Source organism: Telmatherina bonti, assembly GCF_933228915.1.
Source record: "Telmatherina bonti genome assembly, chromosome: 13".
NCBI classification, from domain to species: domain Eukaryota; kingdom Metazoa; phylum Chordata; class Actinopteri; order Atheriniformes; family Telmatherinidae; genus Telmatherina; species Telmatherina bonti.
In genome coordinates, this window is record NC_136611.1 from 24,283,369 (window position 1) to 24,295,155 (window position 11,787).

An 11,787-nucleotide genomic window follows, 5' to 3' on the forward strand; every position below is an offset into this window, starting at 1 on the left:
GACAAACTCCCTGTCACCATCAGGCTAACTGTAACCACAACATCATAAGCGGCATATTTCCATAAAAACCCCGGGACAGGATGCAATAGCAATGCTGTTAAGTCATAAGCTGATGTATTGCAGGACTGATAAAAAAGTGAGATACAACCGCTGAAATGCAAAGTTACTGCTCCACTCTGTAAAGTACAAACATTGTCAATAGTGTTGCTTTGTTTTCATAGAATGACATGCTGGCACACCAGCCCTGCCCTTATCAACATCCAGAGCAACAGTCTGCTTGTGTCACGCACACACCGTGTTACACAATTCTTCACAGATTCCCTTCATAGCAATTCTCTTTATGTTCGCATGACTTTTTTTTCACAGTTATTCTGGGTTTGCTTTTTTTTTTTTCTGTCATGTCACTTCTTGTATTGGTCCTGCAGAGCATACATTGGAGGTATTTTAGCGTGGGATGAAGGGGGGGGGGGGGGGGGGTGGGGGGGTGTTATAACACTGGTATAAAGTTACAAAGCAAGCAGTGGCTACTTAGGTGGTGGAATAAATTGAAGGCTGATTGTGGAGCAGAAAGTGAGACATGGTCAGACATAAATTCATTTACATCAGAAACATTTTGGGAGCAGGAAAACGTTGAGACTGTGCAGATTTTAGTTCCGAGCCTTTCTGATGTGTTATGAAAGTCAGTGCATTGCTGAAAACGTGTCTTTGTTGCTAGTTTGTAAACCAAGTAAGCAATATGCAGCTAAACTTTACTTTAGCTCATCTTTTCTATAAAGACTTGTTTCTGCTGTGTGTGTATGTGGAGTTTTGCATTGTAAATGTAAATTTCTGAATATTTGCAGTTCAAAAATACGTGATTGACAAGCTCTTTCCTGAGCTGCTCCTGATGTGTGGTAGCTTACAGCATCATGTGATCTCAGCAGAGTTGTGAGCATACATAATTAGGCATAATGTTTAATGTGGGGTAGGAGGAACCATTGTACACTTTCCTGTGACCCCGTCATTCTATGCTTTCCTCTTCAGCGTAATTGTGTTTCCTATTCGGCTTGCTAGCTTGTGCAATGTGCCTTCAGTTAGCTAAGAGTGAGATCAGAGCCAAGAGTGCATTAAACAAGGTGCAGAATGAAGAAAAACATAGAGATGTTGACCTGAGGAAACCCTCCCACCCCCTTCCATGCCTGGCTGAAGCAATCATACTGCATCAGGTTTTTCAGCTGGAGACACTGAAAGTTGAGCAGCCATCCAACAGCTTTAGATTTTTGAGATTTGGATTATTTAATAAAAAGTCAAACTGTAAATGGATATTTTTCTGTTCTTTCAAGCCATAGAAGCTAATTTAGAGGATGTTCAGGTGTATTTATAAGGGCTTTCACGTTGAATATTAATATAATCCACAAAATCAATAAGAATAAATGTACTTCCAGTCAATATTTTGGAAACACTTAGCCTTTGGAGGAAATGGAAAAAGTATGTCCAAACATTTGGCTTGTGTTATATAGTTTCATTTTAACAAGTTTTCAGGTGTTCAGTTTAAATATATTATTGGATAAAAGCTCTTTCTACCATTCATCTTCATAATTCTGAAAGGATTTTATTAGATTTTACAACTCATTTTAATGTCATTTGGGATCGTAATTAATTGATGTTAATGACATAGCTGCAGTAAATAGTTTCCAAATGTTTCAAGTACAAATATTTTTGTAAGCAGGTTTGGCAATATGCCAAATATTTTTTTGTTTTTAGCTGCATTTTGATGCTTTTTTGTGTAAACATAGGTTTTTTCATCATTTCAACAATATTAATTACAATACTACTTAACCAAAATCCAAACTAAAATCATCCAAAGTATGCTATTTTTAAAAAATTATATGAATAAATTTAATAGACAAAACTACAGCAAAGTGATCTTTCCATGAAATAAAACAATAATATTCCTCTGAATGATGGTACTTGCTATAAAACCACTTGCCTGTTCTTTCCACATTCACATTCACTGAAGCTCACAGTTCAAGTTTATGTCTTCCTGTGCAGACATGCACAGTAAAGGTGATAGCATCACAATGTGAGCCTTTTTTTTTGGTGGTGGTGGTGATAGTAAGTGTGTGTGTGTGTGTATGGTGGGGGTGTATAAAGAAAAGAATGATGATGTTTTCCACTATAAGCTCTAAGGTAATCATGAGTAACATGTAAGAGGACAAACAGCTGCTGCTGTACAGGGTGTATCCAGCACAAGCCATCAAGACAGACAATAATACGGAAACTACAGACCGTTTTGGGTTGGAATCACAGCAGCCACGATGCCACTTTCAGACCTCAGCTACTTAAAGACAGCACATCACATGCCGAGACACTGGATGAGTCTTCATGTAGGCAACTGCAACTGCATGTGTGATGCTGGTTTTAAGTAGATCGGGGACTAGTGCCCCTTGGTTCTCTTTACCCTCCACGTTAACATAATTTATTTGACACAAAGCATAATTTTTTCTCAAGGTATTTTGTTTTCTTTAAATATATTAATAAATACCTTATTTATATTTGGTAACTATGTTGTGGCTAATAAGTGTTTTGTAAAGCAGTATTATCTCTTCGAGCATTGCATTCTGAGTCCTAAATCTTTGAAAGATCGAAGCACACAGATTTTAAAGAGCAATGACAGGTTATGACTGCAGGACCTTCACATTGTGATTAAACTGTCTTCTGTTTTTCTTTTATTGAGACACAGAGATAATGTACTATGTGTTTGAAAGAGAAATATATGAGAAAGGCTGATAAAACTGCAGCGGTGCATGTTGGATTTGTCAGTGTTTTTCAATTTTAGGATAAAGTCAAAACAGCACAAGTATTAAATGGTATAATAATATTTGATGCCGTGCCGCTGAGGTTGGGTTTGCTAATGTGTTTGTTTCTGTTTCAGTTTTGCATTTCAGGAAAAGGACGGCTCAACTGTATCATGTCAAGCTACTGAAGCAAACTGTTACTGTGATTCCTGCACAGTCTGAGACCAAACATCAGTAAAGTCAAGCTAAAGAAAAGTAGATCTGCAACAGAATAAGGCTCGACCTGAACAGATGACTGGACTGACTGGAATCAGCTGATTTGGTCTGGACAGGAATGCTGTGATTACATTTTTTCACCCCCCCCCCCCCCCCTGAGCTGCTGTGGCACAGTGCTTTGCAGACATTTGATGACACTGGATGAACTTCCCAGAGTCGTCTACATGTTGTTTACAAAAGACTTTCTGTTCTTTAATAAGACAAATGCATTCCGGCAGCCCTTTGGACACAGTGTATAATGTGTGGCCTGTGGTACCGTACATTATCTGGTAAATTATCTATTTATGATACACTGAATCTGTAGCGAAATACAAATATTGACTATAAGTTCTGTATTAAACTGTCTTCACTGTAGAAGTATTGTCATCACACACATCATTCAGTGTAATATCCAAACTATCAAGCTGTGCATTGAAATACTCAGCCTTATTGTCTGTTGTTGAAGCTTTAATGTTTCTGTTTTGAGCCCTGGCTCGATGTTCGCACAATGTTTCTTATATTCCTTTGTCTGTGTTAAATTAAACTATAGCTATAAGAAGTAGCTGTGAAAACTTAATGTCAGGATGACTTTAATATAATTCTAGTCAATAGTCCATCTGGTCATGTTAATGTACAAGGTACAGTATTATAAACTGCAGGTAAATGTAACAAATAAGAAAGTTATATGCTATTTTGCTAACAAAATCTACTTTTATTCATTACTTTTTTTTTTTTTTTTGGTAAGCTGCATTGTAAGCTCAGTAACACAGTACAAATAAAGATTAATGATGGATTTGATGGCGGAAACTTTGCGTTCACAACCATTTTTTCACAACAATGGATGATGGACTACAGGGTCATCGTAGGTTATTAATTTTAGAGATTACACTGTAGACTGAGTAAAACAAATTCTGAACTGAAATAAGTAAATTTACAGGATTTATAGGATGAAAAAGTCATTTTAAATTTGCAAAAAAACAAAATCAAAAAAAAAAAAACCAGGGACAAAACATTGATTTTTTTACTCTGTAAATGTAATTGGTTCATAAGTCAAAATTTAATCCTCCCCCCTGCATCAAAGATGCACCTGAATGTCATATACACACTTTGATAGGAAAACACATCCGTTCAATCTGTGACATTGTGTCAATTAAATAACCCATTTGAATTTAGTGCAGCTGTGCATCACAACACCTATTTATTGCCTGCATGTTCATGTGCATTCAGGTTATTGGCTCTTCCCTGTCTGGATTCTTCCAGCATGATGATACAGTGATTCTAGGCGAACATCACAACCATTTTTATCTGAAAGAAATTCAATGAAGTCATCCACTGTAAACCTGACAAATAGTATGGCATGATGAGGTTCATGAAAGTGTGCAAAGTGAAAGCACACTTTCATGAACCTCATGGACTATATGGACTAACAATTAAAAATAAATCTTGTCAGTTTGTATTTTTTTCCAGTTATTCTTTTCTTTTTTTTTAAATCTGCAGTGAAACATATATGATGCGGATGTTGTAGTATGAAACCATGGAGTTATCCCAAAGATAACATCTTTGCATTGAAGAAAAAACAGGTTGAGAATTATTGTAAAACTTCAAACTAAAATCAATATTTTTACAGAAATAAAATAATATAATGTATATATATATATGTATATATACATATATATATATATATATATATATATATATATATATATATATATATATATATATATATATATATATATATATATATATATATATATATATATATATATAAATGGTTTTATATATATATATATATATATATATATATATATATATATATATATATATATATATATATATATATAAATGGTTATATATATATAAATTATATATATATTTATATATGTATATATATATATATATATATATATATATATATATATATATATATATATATATATATATATATATATATATATATACCAGAAACTATTACTATTGGAAAAATTTAATCTTGCTACAACTTTTCCTTGAGATAGAGATAATAAACTTGAAAAATATACAAAAAGAAATGTTTAAGTAATAAAATGTTGAAACTACTGACAACAGTTTTTTACCACATTAACCCCAACAGATCATCTTATTTATGCTTAAAATTATTCAAGTTTACAAAGTGAATTTAAAGCATTAGAATTATTTACTTTTTGTTTTTTGTTTTTTTCTTATCAGGATTATTTCCATAAAATAAAGCAGATGGATTTTCTTTTGAGAGTCCATCAGAGGTATATGACTTCATCATTCATGTGATTTTCTTTTCATGTGATTGTTTGTTTTTTCTTTTCTTGTCTTTTCCTTCTGACTTTGAGGATCTTAAACACTCTGAGCAGCTGAAAAGATTTGTACTATTAACAGACAAAAGGAAAACACTCAGGACAAAATAAAGATGATTCGGCGCACAAAAATACCTTGTTTTCATTCCTGTCCTCATCCCTAATTACCCCTCAGATTTATCTGAGGAGGTCCTCAGGGGTCCTGAACCACACACACTGGTAACCACTGTTCCACTACATTGAGCATTGTAAAACTTTTGTTGATATGAGCTCAAAATGCTGCACAACTTGTTATTCCAATGTTATTCCAAGTAATCCTCCGCCCACTAAAACGGCTGTCATCTCTGGCTCCGCTTCTCTTTGAGCGGGGATCATCTCCTGTTATGAGAGGAATTCCCAAAATTTGGGTCTCCGAAAAAAATAAACTGAGCAGAAAGCCAGACTTTTGAAAACAAACTACGGCCAGCTTAAGCTCTGCCAGATGGGCTGTGTGACTACTGAAATATCATCCGGCGAGAAACCACAACTCAAAGAGTGGAAACAATTACCCTGTCTGAAGTTAAACCACAGTCTTATCAGCTGATTCCTTTAACAGTGTTTTCCATAAGCGCAATTAGATTAAAATCAATTCTAAACATTTGTTTAAAGGAACATAAAAGACATTGATTAGATATAAATACAAATTGTTTGTTGTTTTGTTTGATTAAACACACAAACAAGAGTTTGCCAATGTGAATATGTTGATTTGGTGGTGAGAGGTGATAGCACACATATACAGCATGCACACATTTACAATTATAACAGATGGATGACACAGTTTGGTAAAGCATGTTTTTTTTCCACACATCATAGCGCCTACAAACAACGCAGGAATGCATGCAGAATGCATCTGGAAATTAAGACATTACCATTACCATTACTAAACGATCAAATTGGTGTCATTTGAATATGATTAAGTCACACTAATTGATTCTCTCACGTTAATTCACAATAAATATAAACTTGATCGGTGTTTTCATATCCAGTTAAAAATAAACTAGATTTAAGTGACATCAACAGTGTAACTTTACATGACATTAAGTTTATTTTCTGAATGTTTATATCTTACAGGCCGCTCACATCTGTTTACTTTCAACACATTGGAGCTGTTCCGGTTACAAGAAAATAAAATACTTGGAAAAAATAAAGATGTTTGCATCTGTCTGCAGGATGTAAAACGGCTGTCATCTCTGGCTCTGCTTCTCTTTGAGTGGGGATCAGCAGCTTATTGGTTTATTTAGCCAAACTCTTCACATTTCTAATGATTATGCATTACTGTGCTTTCAGAGGCCACACAAGTAGAGGTGATATAACGAAAACCCAGCTAATTTCATTGCAGTTCAAATAGCTGATCAAATATGAACTAACACTGCAAACTGATGATCTATTGAGTGGAAAAAAAATCACATGGGAACAAATTTAATTGTGACGTGGACAGTGGGATTTTATTGCATCAAATCACTGTGTCATGCTTTTGTTTATAGAAAGACATGATTTCTGGCTTCATTTTAAATTTCACTTAAACATCCATATTAAGCAACTTATTGAGACAGTTTGTGTTTCTTTGATAATTATGTAACTAATGTGCTTTATTAAAAGACTTTCTTACAAAGTATACGCCCTCTATGGGTGAACATGCAAATCTCATCTTTTTAATACAGTCGCTTGTTTAGGACAGTTTTTCTGCATTATTGAAGCCTGAGCCAGGGTTGGCAGCACAGTATCAGGACACAGATATTTCAGCCCAATAATTACGAATAATTTAGACAAACAGATAAGGATCCTTAAGCACTAAAGTCAGACTTCTGAAGTCGCCACCCAGGGCATCTTAAATCAAATGGAGTGGGCAGCAGATAGACTAGATAAAATATTGTCAATTCACCCTGGTGACATGGTAGCTTGACAACCTCCACCTTGTCATTGTCTTGCTCACTAATAACACCCTCATTATGTAACACCATCACTAGCGATAGGAGTACCAGTTTGTTTGTTTGTTTATTTGTTTTTGGGCAACCTGGGCAGTCATAAATAACCCAACATCTCATTGTCCAGCTGCTCCACTTCCCAGCATATCCAGCAAGCTACAAACAGGGTATGTTTTTCATGTTGTTAAGTAAATTCTGGCCTGATGTTCAAAAACGGCAGAAGATACACAGAGTTTCTGTGCTGACTGCTGCATGAATACAATACGGTCCAATTCCTCCCCAATAAATGTGTTACATTTTCCCTTGAAATAAAAAGGGAAAATAAAAGAAAAATTTTAAAAAAGAATTTATTATTAACCACATTTTGGTTAATAATAAATTCTTCTGCTGCTTTCTAAAGGCTGTTGTAAAGTATTGCAAGATTTATTGTGGAGGAAATTAAACTAAGGTCTAGTGAAAACTGAATCATTATGACACTCCCTCTCATGAGGCCCTTGGTTCGTTAATTGACAGAACTAATCTGTGTTGGCCATCTACTGCCATCTAGTGCAGTGATTTGTGATCTCCACCTTCATCGTCAAGCGCAAAGTCTGCTTCAGTTTTTTGTTTTCTTTCATATTGAAAATGTACTTTTCATTTAGACCTTTCTCAGCTGTAAGGATCTCTGTGTCTTCATCTCCTTGACTGTTATTTGGTCCTTTTCCAATAAAACGTTCAGTTTTTCATCTACATGATGCACAAACACCGTTCTGAGAACATGGGGTGGGTTGAGAGCTTTTTATTGTGAGTGTTTTTTAAATTAAAAAAGCTTGACTTGATGCAGCTGCTCATGCAGACAATGTTACCCATGTGCATTTTATTCATTCAATTGTCATTCATTCACTCATCCCCTGACCTCTGAAAACAACACAATATTAAAATAAAAAAAGACAAAGATCTGTGAAAGTCATGGATACACTTGCAGGTAATATTTCCCCAAAACAGGTCCAGGTCGTTCCACATGAACTAAACCGAAGCTGGCTCTTGTCTCTTTGCTAATTAATGAGAAGTGACAATAACTGAAGAGTCCCTGAATGATCCTTAGTGAGGACATGAAGGTCACGTTTACAAGTGATTTACTGCGACTGATGGTGCAGCAAAAAGCACCGGTGGTGCCTGTGTCCCCACTGAAACTGCTAACTGATCCTTTCATTTGCAGCAGTTCACTGTAATGGCAAATGTAAACTCAGCAGACCCACAATTTACCAAGTAACAAACTCATCCATCACCGTTGCCTGGGTGACTGTTTCCAAATGCGTGCTGCAGCTTAGCAACAGTGTATAAACAAAAGGCTTGCAGCTTGCGAGCTGTTCGGACTGGCTGGGTCTCATATGAGAAAACCCGAAAGCAGCCCTGATGAAAAAAGGGGTCAATCAAAATGGAGACCCCGGAGATCATTTGTCCATTTTTACCTGTACTCACACTGCAGCACAGAGACCTAATACAAGGTTATTCTGCACCTTCAAGAAAGACACTCAGAAAAGTTTCTCTGGCACAGAAAGGTGAGTCATCTCATTTTATGATGTTCTTTATTTGTTTCTTTTATGCAGAAGGAAGATTTAGTCTCCTCTGAGTACTGTAAGAATGACAGTGTTTTCAGATGGCTATACATTATTAAAGGTGTGCCGCAGGAAAACCTCTGAGGGGGTTGATAGAAAATCCAGATCCTCCTTTCCCTTTGTATCCGTCTGTACTGCAGTATAAAATCTATAACATTCTGCTTAGTTTTGAGCTGAGATGACAACGTTATCATCAAACTAGGAGATCGGTCTCCTGAGATCTCTCCACATAAAATATATTAAAGTCACAACTGATGCCCAGAGATCATTTTCCTTCAGACTTCAATAACAATTTAATGGAGAGCTGGAAGTTTGGGTTACTAGAACAAGGATTTAAAATTAATTAAAATCCACCCAGTTGTGGTTCTTGGACAGCTCCAGCATCAGAGGGGCAAAGCACTTATTTTATTGCACTAGTTTGCTAAAGAATTATTTCAACGCCTTAGGGTTGAGTTTCCTCTTACCAAATCATAAAGCTATAGCTCAGATGGTAACGGTGACGGCTCTGACTGAAGCTGTGTGCCTGAAAATAAACAATTCAGTATTAAAAATGTATGATATAGTTGTAATACTAACAAAAGAAATATTAATTGTTGGAATAAGCTGCAACATCAGGTAGCACCACATTTACTAATCTTTCTATTTTCTTGTTATCACTTATCTGTTTGTTGATAACAGTATAGTAGAAGAGCATCTTAATTTCTCAACGTGATGTAAATACATAACATCAGATCTGATTTAACAGATATGATGTTTTTTTTTGTTTTTTGTTTTTAAATGAGTTTTATTGCAGATGTTTAGAGGCTCCAGATGGTGAAGGGAGTTCAGCTATGGTTAGATAGTTGTTGTATAGTTTTATCGTATTGTTTTTAATCTATTTATCTATTTATTTATTTTCATTTAAAGCAGTATCTCGCAGCCCAGGTCTTTGGGGAACACTGTTCTACATTATTTAGTTTTGTCCAATTCCAGCAAAACTGGTGCAGATTAATTAAATGGCTCTAAGTTCTTTGCAATTCAGCTAATGAGTCTTTCATCTCAGCTGTTGATCTAAAATCATGAGAACAACCTAAATAATTTCTGTTCGATCCAGTTATTGTAAACTATACATCCAATACAGCACTATATCACTGGTTTAGCTTTTTATCATATTTTCAAGATGAAAATGCATTTGTTCAACTTGAAAAAGCCCCCCCAAAAAAAGGCCAACTGTGTCCAAACACATTATTGAAAGACATTTGCTGACTTTTTTTTTTTATATATAGTTGCCAGACACTGACAATTCACTTTATTTTTTCTAGGTGTGGGTAATATAATATGGAGTTGAAGATGAGAAAACAGAACTGTGAATGGAAGACAAGAAATGTGAGAAAAGCACCTCTGCACAGATGGAGGGCTTTCAAAACATGTAATATGCATACCCAAGATTACATTGAAGCCATACATTTACATTTCATTAATACGTGCTGTGTTGGCCCTGCGATGGACTGGTGACCTGTCCAGGGTGTACCTTGCCTCTCACCCAAGGACTGCTGGGATAGGCTCCAGCTTCCCCGCAACCCTTAATGGGACTAAGCGGTTTAAATAATGAATAAATGAATATTATGTGCATTTAATATAAATTATCTCCAGTTGTTGATTTGAATAGGAATGCTTACATAATCAAACCCAGAATTGGCCAAGTCAAATGAAACAAATAAGAATAATTTAAAAGCATGTGTCAAAATACAAATGAGCAAGCAAGATAAATTAAAGATGGTATTAATAGCATTTAACATAAATTACAATATATTACAAATAGGCTGTGCTACATGTTATCTATGAATGATATCTATTTTAAATTATCCACTTTGATGAATAATCTGATGGCAGAGGGGGAGAAAAAGACACGTTGAAAACAGCACTTAATAAAGTTATAAGTGGAGCTTAGACATGAAGATAAAAGGATAAAAGGTGTATGAATGTACATTGAACTGTAATTACATATTTGTAGGTCTTGATCTGCTATAGACATTTAATAAAATGTTGTGTACTGATCTTTTGCGCAGTGTCATCCACCGGAGACAGCAGGGATCCAAGGTATCTACGAATGTTATTACCATTGATGACGGTCGGCCTGGAATTTGTTTGAAGAAGCTTGTGGAGGATTCAGACGAAGCTGCTAAGCCGAGGCTGATAGTTCCGTGTCTGAAGAAGTCCTCTTTGAGGAAAGTCATCATGGTAACTGACAAACTCAGCTCTTCACAGTGCTATTAATTTTATTTTTTATTTTTTACTAAACAAAGGAGCAACGACTGTTTTATTGCAGACCTGATTCTGTTTTTTAACAGAGGCAAGAACTTTTCCCTTGTCATATGATGCCTTCACTGACACCTCGATTTTATGAATTTGAGATGTTTGGCCTGTGTTTATCTGGGAATGTAGTTCCTCTTTGCATATTTTCTCTTCCGTGTGTTCTATATGGTGAGAAACCAAAATAAGCATTGTTAAGAATGTGTGCTTGTTGAAAGAAGAGACTCCACATGTATTACTGTAAGACTGCACAGCTTGTTGCTGTTCTGCTTTTATAAAAGAATGCTGCAACTCTAATCTCAACTCAGTTTCCTCTCCTTTTCTGTTGTTGGATATTGTCAGACACAGATAAAAAAAACACACAACTTGTTCAGATTTGTTTTGGCTGACGTTTGTTTTCCATCAAATCTTCTGATCCTGTGACCCTGAGTTGGACAAAGTAGTATAGAAAGTGAATGAATGAACAAAATCCTCTGACATTTTTAGATGTGATTCTTGGTTTTCCATCAACACAGGACCAAGTCATGGTGACACAGATTCACTTCTTACAACTGGGTTGTCCAACATTAACTTCACTTCATTGACCAAGAGACAT